The sequence below is a fragment of the Nelumbo lutea genome, chromosome 8 (assembly GCF_056320005.1).
Source record: "Nelumbo lutea isolate HS-2025 chromosome 8, American lotus-T2T, whole genome shotgun sequence".
NCBI classification, from domain to species: domain Eukaryota; kingdom Viridiplantae; phylum Streptophyta; class Magnoliopsida; order Proteales; family Nelumbonaceae; genus Nelumbo; species Nelumbo lutea.
Window position 1 is genome coordinate 35,258,723 of NC_142691.1, and position 6,890 is coordinate 35,265,612.

The 6,890-nt window shown below is 37.1% G+C and overlaps 1 long non-coding RNA gene across 1 annotated transcript; it reads right to left on the reverse strand.

The window, feature by feature from the left end:
- Positions 1-282: 282 nt before the first annotated feature.
- Positions 283-3,479, reverse strand: LOC148843799 (uncharacterized). Its single transcript, XR_016102945.1, has 2 exons — positions 3,015-3,479; positions 283-453 (listed from the first exon to the last, which is right to left on the reverse strand). It is a non-coding gene; the product is annotated as an uncharacterized LOC148843799 (long non-coding RNA).
- Positions 3,480-6,890: the final 3,411 nt, after the last annotated feature.

The window sequence follows — 6,890 nt, forward strand, 5'->3', positions numbered from 1 at the left end:
AAGGATGAAAGGGTTATGCTCGAAATACGTATATTTATCGATGCAAGGAAAAATATGCTTTAAGAGAAAACAAGAATGATGATCATAATGAGCTATTCTACTTTTTTTCTTAAACTTGCAGGTCTTAAATCTTAACTCTCATTTAAAACCCTCTATCTAATACACTGTCAAGTAGTTGCAGAAAGTGCAGAAACAGAATAAGCACTAGTCGTTAGCATCCAGTGTGTAATAAACTTATGACCTTTGGAACTATGCATCCTAAGAGATACAAGTTTTCTATACTTTATGCAAGACCAAGTTTTGAATGATTATGAATTAAGCAGAAATAACATCTTCTGAAGTTAGCAGAACACCTTTCCGCAGCTATAATTAATCTAAAACAATGAACAAGATTACTAGTTTACTTTCAGTTCTCCAAGTCTCAACCCATTAGTTGTCTTGCAGGGTATGCCCCTGGAATCATAGAATTTAATCTATAAATATATATAACACAAAAAAAAAAGCATCAAAATCAACCTCAACTTCTAAAGCGGAAAACGTTGGCATCGCAAAATAAGAACCACCTTGAGAAGAAAAAAACCTATCAAAAATCAAATATTCATTGACACTTTGCAGACCACCAAAAAGAAAACCCACAATGGTGACCTATCATAAATACACACTTTGCAAACCCATCATAAATAAACTTTCATATTAAGAACTGATTGCTGATTAGACAAAAGAGATCGTAAATACGGATGCTAGAAATCTAGTGCTTAAGGATTCTAAGCAGATATTTGCAAGATGGTAGGCAATACTGTCAGCATTTGATTTAAAATCAAATATATCAAAAGTGACAATAATTCTCTCCTGTGAACTCAAAATCGGAAATTCTTTCCAGGGAAAGAATGACAAGTAGCAACAACAGTAGCAGAATACCAACAAGGATTAACCAATCCTCTGAATAAATATTTTAACAAGGAAAAGAAATATTGTAGAGGCAGCAAGCCTGCAGATAATCTCTTCCCTTTATGTAATAATGTAACATAGAGACAGTAAGTCATCTATGAGCAGTTGTGCCTCTAGCAGTCTTATGGGCCCTTAGGAAGGAGAGGAATAGTTTGTTTTTGTTTTTGAACACAAGGCTAACCTTGAGGATATGGTAATTAATATTTCAGTGGATCTCATCAGGAGCTGGATTTGTAATCTTAAACGCTTTGGGAGGAACTTTCTTCTTCAAATAACAATGATAATAAACAAGCATTCTCCTGTCAATAGACAGAGGAAAAAGATTGCTTCTTATCTGATTAATATCTCAGACAGATTTTGTTCTCTCAAATCTTCAAGCTTTTCAGAATGGGTGGGTGGTCTCCTAATGGGTCTATGGAGATTTTCAGCTCATTGCCAAGAGTTTCTAGGAACATCAAAGCTAAAATTTTACGGAGTTGCATCCCTTTTTCTATTTGTTGTTGGGAAGTGTGGAAGGAAAGAAATAAAAGAATCTTTTAAGGGAAAATGAAGGAAAGGCTACTTCCGGTCATTAGTTCAAAGCTTATGCATTGGATGTTAATTATTCCAGAATTTGAAGGCCTCAAAAAAAAAAAAAAAGATATTGGCCCGGACGTCTGTAGCTTGGTTGGCTATACCTTGTCTCCTCTTGTACCCTTTATTACTAATAAATTTTATTTTTTATTAATCTTCAAAAAATAAATAAATAAATCGAAGCAAGAAATTCATAAGATAGTCCTTAAATATTATGGAAGACAACATCTTGAAGTTTGCGCTCTAGGAAAAGACAAACGTTACTATGCTTCACAGGTTATGGATCATCCCAAATCCAACATTTCTATCAGGACAAAATAAACATAGATAGTTCGTTCTAAGCTAGTCAGTGTCAATATTTTTCAACTATGGGAAAAATGAGGAGCACCAGAAAGGCATACCTACTTCAACTAATGGAATTGCGTGAAAGCATGCCATTAAGTATTCTTGACTCAAAATAGTGCTTAAAAGCACTCTTGGTTCATTAGATTCTCAAAAGATTTTGATACAGTTTGTCCAGTATGGGCTTGGTGCTCTAGATGAAATTCTTCTACCAAAAGTATTAGAGAGACTTGAAAATATAAAAAAAAATATGTTAAGGAACTAAATCATCTGCTCATGTTACGTAAATAGATTTCTTCATTGAAAATAAGCTACCATGGATCCTAAAATGAAGCTATCCCATAGACAATTCATGGTTTCCGGTTGAAAGGCAGATCCACATAAAATGGTTGGTTTTTTTTTATGATAATTAAATGATGGGATAAATTTAACCTGGCAGAAGTACTTAACAAGAATCCTTTATTAGAAAATGAAGTTATGGAGCAACTAGATAAAGCCTATATGGAGCATTTCAGAGAAAAAAAAAAAAATCTCGAATCTCTCGAATGAGTCATCATAATGGGTTCTAGACTATTAAGCTCCAACAAGTGTGCCAACAGTGAAAATGACTGCTTAAAATCAATCTCAGCTAAAGCAACAAGGATGATTACTCTGGTATAAAGTTGACTTAAAACGAACGAATAATAAAGAGAGCGGGAAATAAATGCTCACTGAGTTTTTTCTTTTCTTTTTTATTTTTATTTTTATTAGCAACACAAAGGATTTTATTATATCATCAAAACAGAGTAGTACAAGTAGTTAGAAATAACATCCATTACAGCAAAGAAGGGACGCGTTTGATTAGCAGAGAACAAGCAAAATACCCCAATTTTACAATTTTGAAATCTTCGCATCTTCCACCCCCCCCCCCTTTATTTTTAATCACAGGCGAAAGGATCTTGGTGAATCTTATGTATGTTTTTTTTATCAAGTCCTGAGTTCTAGCTAGGTTTTCAAGATTGAAAAGAATACCATAGCTTTAACGGTTCTAAGGAATTTCACAGGGGATTTCCAAAACTTTAAATTAATTAGAATGGCAACCACCAAACTAAGATTTTAGAAATCTTTTTATCAGTAACAGAGCTTAAAATCAGAGATTGTGTGGGGATTACCTGAACTGATGAAGTGAGCGGAGGCGGCCCTTTGGGTACTGAGAATCACTCCCCCTTTTTCGTCCAAATCGTTTCACACCATCCCCTTCTGCAAGTGTCAACCAGAAGTCTGGATACTGAGATTTATTCCTTTTTTTTTGGTTGCGATTACCAATAGGGAATGTTTAATGAGCAAAAGAAGAAGCTTCTAATCAAAATCGAGAGAAATAGATTCTGGGAGAGGACTTGGTGGTCGCCGGTGCGGCATATCCATTGATCGCGATTTGAATAAAAGAATGGTAACTAATAGAACGGCTGGTGCGGTATGTCTGTCGTTGAAGTTTTCGCTTCCTCCATGGAGTTCTCGACCGGTTCAGATCAAGAAATCCAATGGCCGCCTATTTAGTCATAGGGTTCTCTAAAAGGTCAAGCCGCACTATTGAGAGGGCGCGAGGAAGAGTCTTTTTTATAAATAGAGTTAAGACTATTAGGGAAGGAGTTGTCAAAAGGAGTTCTTATTAACGGATTATTATTAAAGAATCATATTCCTTTTTTATTCTTTCCGTACATGTTTCTATTGTACTAACATCGTGTGAGTGATGTCATCGTTCGGCATGCATAATTAAAAGATGCACGTACAACCATTATCTATTCCCGTCCAACCCATGATTTTGTGGTTCTATAATGGTGTTAAGTTCATCGTAGCTTTACGCATGTTTGGGTTCATCACAAATTCGCGCGTCTTAGTTTTATCGTAGATCTGTGTTAATCAAAGTTCATTGCGACCTATCTCGGGTATGAGTTTATCGCAATTGTGCAATGGATTCTGGATTCATCGTAGGCGTCCATGTAGTGTTGGTTTAACACCTTTTATACTTTGAGGGTCTTAGTGACCACTATGGACCTACACATTTATTGTAAATGAATAAAAGTACATAATTGATTCATGTTATATTTGGTGTGTTTTTGTGAAATTACCTTTAAAATGAACACATATGAGAATCGTATTAGTTTAGAATGTTCTCAATCATTGAATAGACTTGGAAAAGTTTATCTTGCCAATGTTGACACTAATGTACTGCCAAGTAGGTTGGGGTATCTTATCTCAGTTGTTAGGGTTGGACTCGAAACACATATTGATGGCCGAACCCTGCAGGAAGGTTGGACGAAATTTTAAAAATTTCCTCTCCTCTCATCTGGGAATCACATTCTCTGTTTTAGAAAATCTGCATTTTCAAGAATCAATCTTGAACCCTAAATCGAACTAGATCTGAAACCAGAAGTAGGAGAGAGATATACGTGATACGGAGAAACAATATCTCCCAACGAAGATGTTCACGCCCAAAGAAAGACTCCAAACACCGCTCCCACTAAAGATGACACAAGGAATGAGTAGAATCAGTAGTGTTAATCTAACAAATCGAACCCTTTCGCAAGAATTCACTAGAGGCTGTGAGCATAACTTCAGATCAGCCTTTCTCCAAAGGTTGATATCAAGATCCAATCTTGAGTGTTCCTGCTTGAAAGAGGAGGTCGAACTGGCAGTGTGGTGGCAGCAGCAAGAAGGAGGCGACAGAGAGAAAATAGCGCAGTGATGCTATGTTCTCTCCTCTGTAACTCTTGCTCTGAGAGTGAGGATGTGATGATCTAAGAGGTTGCTGCCCCCTCCTCCTTTTATAACCTTAAAGGGATCAGCTCCTAATCCCATTAGGAGTTGCTGATCCAAATCATATTTGGATCTGAATTCCCTTTTAAGTGATAAGGATAGACCCTTATCTTATCTGCAGATTAGATCAGCCATCTCCTAATCTTATTAGGAGGTTTCCTGATCTGAATACAGATTCAGATCTAGACTCTCTGAGTAGATAGGTTTTGACCCTATCCTATTTGCTGATTTAATCCCAGATCCGCCCATTTATTTAATTGATCATATCAGCCTAGTTTGAAATGGGCTTTTAGGCCATGAAGTCTAAGTGCTAGAAATTGCTTCCAAACTACTGCCTAGTTGGGCTTCTTTGTATAGCGTGAGACCCAAACATTGATCTAAACATCAGCTACATGGGTTCAGCCCAACCTCTATTACAAGGCCTGGCCGAATTCACTGAAAAGACAATGAACCCCCTGAAGCCCATCACATGGATTCCTAATGGGCCCAACACTTATACTAAGTGGTCCCTGTGCCAATCCACCTTATAAAAACCTAGGGATTGTGGGCTGATGCAAGATTAGCCCATCAGGCATTACCCTCAATGGTCTTAAACTTAACCTCTCAGCCTATAATGATCAAACACTGCCTGATAAGAGAGGACCTCTCCCTCGGCTGCAAGGAACAGTGTTGCACTCTCTGCTCACATGGATCCCAGGAATTAAAATATTTTACAAACATTTTGAAACCATAATATATATATATATATATATATATATTTATATATATATATATATATATATATATATATATTTATATCCGTATATAAATATATTTTGCAAAACAAATTTCAACGATTGAAATCGGCTGCCGACAGTCTTGGTTTCCATCAGAGAGAGTGCATCCCCGATTATTACCTTTGTCTGACAAAGGGGCTGATCATGTCACTATGATCACGCACTCAAATGAATTCTCGGATTGCCCCAACATACCTATGTTTTGACCCCCGCTAAGGATCTCATTGATTGGAACATCAAAGACAGCCCAATCCAACACCTAGTGCAGCATTATAATCGAGTCTAGGGGTCAGGTGTAACTTTCCAGTTTTGCCCACTAATCACCAAGGTCCAGGGCAATACTGAAAATCTGGTCTGGTTCAGGGTTTCAAGTAAACCTACACTGCATGTACCTCGGGTTTCACCCTGGCAGCTGAGACAGGCCACCCCAACACTTGGCGGCACATCAGTGTCAACCTTAGCAGGATAAATCTCCCCAGACTTATCCAACGGCTGTGGACATTGATGGGTTGTCGAAGCCCTCAAAATTAGTGCTTGTCCCACAATAAAATTTTTGCAGTAAAAGTGATACTAGGTCAAATCCCATAGGGAGCTAAACAATAATCTCTCAGGTGAATGAATAATATAACTGAGTGGGAAAATTAAATAACTAAAATTTAAGAAAACAAGAAAACAATAGCAAATTCAACTAACAAGATGTAATCAGTCTTACCGAATTCTGATTCAAGGGATCGGGTTAATCAATTGGCCATCGATCATAGGTAGGCTTCGGTGGTCTTGCAATTCAAGCATTTAACCTTAGATTTATTAAGATAGCCATAATAAACCTTGTGTTTTTCTAATTCAGTTAACCAAACCCAGCATTCAATCAACACTTATCACTAATCGACTGGGTACGATAGCGTTCCATATCAATTAGTGATAGCATTCAGCTTTGTGAAAATAGTTAAACCAAAATAACAATAATTGAGATAGCTGCAATTATCGAATTCTATTCCATCGATTCCCTTTAGGTTAAAACATGTCAATACATTGGTCAAAGGCTATCACGAGCAATTGACCCAAAAAGATATTAACCTAATTGCTACTTGTACCGTTATTCGTGACAATTACGGATCACCGAACTATGGATAGCAGTAAGGAAATCAACATTAATTAATTTGTCAGACTAATTAACATTAACATCCAATGAGAATATGCACAATAACCAATGAATACTTGAATCAAAAAGCAAGAACTTGAATTAAATAGAGAACCTCACGATGATTCAATCGAACCTCCCCCCTTGAACCAAAAAGGAAAAGTTTAGCTGCTCATGAATTTCGATCCCTTCATGCTCTGCTTCTCAGTAGGCCGAACTGCTCTTCTTGATAGCTTGAGTTGCTTGATGATTTCTTGGATGCTTGAGTGATGCCTAAAGCTGGTCTGCCCCCCTCTTTATATAGCTGAGGGAGA